This window comes from Sander vitreus, unplaced genomic scaffold (assembly GCF_031162955.1).
Source record: "Sander vitreus isolate 19-12246 unplaced genomic scaffold, sanVit1 ctg154_0, whole genome shotgun sequence".
Classification (NCBI taxonomy): Eukaryota; Metazoa; Chordata; class Actinopteri; order Perciformes; family Percidae; genus Sander; species Sander vitreus.
The window spans coordinates 162,604-163,802 of NW_027595402.1; positions in this window are offsets into that span (position 1 = coordinate 162,604).

The following is a 1,199-nucleotide window of genomic DNA, read 5'->3' on the forward strand; positions in this document are numbered from 1 at the left end:
TGCCCAAAGCTGATAATTGATTTGTGCCCAAAGGTTACTTATCAAAACTGAAAGTGTTCTTTTCCATGATATGTTATCAAATTGTCAGTTACAGCGTTCTCGCTCAATACTGGACCAATTTAAAAGATTTTAGTTCACATTAGTCACTAGGACACCAATGCATTGGAAAAAAACAATACAGACCTTACAATACTATTACAGCAATATTTATCCTGTTTCTGAGGATGTTGTTGCTGCTTGGCTGGGCTCCGGTTACCACAAAGCCTTCGATAACGCCATTGTTGCCGTTGCAGTATTTGTCCATGACACATTTGGCGACGTCTCAATTCTGTTCAGCTTCCCTGGTTGAATCTGGCTGCTTGTGGGGACGACGTTGGTCAGGGTGAAGGTGGCCATTTTGTCGGACCCGTTGAACGCATGAGAGCTCGGAAATAAGTGGCCCCTGTCGAAAACACTATTGCGTCTGTAATCTATGTTCCCAGCCTGGTGGTTGTAGGTCTTGTTTATGTTCGTAGCTGTCAGTTACAGCGTTCTCACTCAATACTGGACCAATTTTAAAGATTTTTTGTTCACATTAGTCACTTGGACACCAATGCATTGGAAACAAAACAATACAACCCTTACAATACTTGGAATCAATAATCAATCGTATTGTGGTTCTGCGCCAGGGAGAACCAGGAGGTTCCAATGGAAACAAACCACCGGTGGTGAGGAGGCTCTGCAGATGGGTGTTCCTCCGCACCTCATCAAGCCAAAGGTTCACGCTAAGATCTTGTCCGACAAAGACGGCTACGCTGACGTCCGTGAGCTTCTCACGGAACTGAACATATTGTAGAGAAAAAACTACAAATGTATCGAAGTTTTCCTACTTGAGCACTGCCGACCTGATGAGCTTGTTGATGAACATTGTGTGCATTGGTATTGGTGATTTAAAAAACTTCTATTGACAAATCTGGTCATTGACAGGTTTTGTGTAATTTATTTAATTTATATTGTTTAAATATTGAGAGTACAATTAACAAACATGTTTGCTGTGCTTTCTGTTGAAAACCAATACAATTCTGTTATTATTATTATTATTATAAAATTTAAAAATTTAAATTGATTTTATGTATAAGTTGCAAAGCAATTGTTGAAAGGTTTTAAAAAAATCAAGACAGGATTACAATTCTTTAAAAATGACATTAAATTACAACATT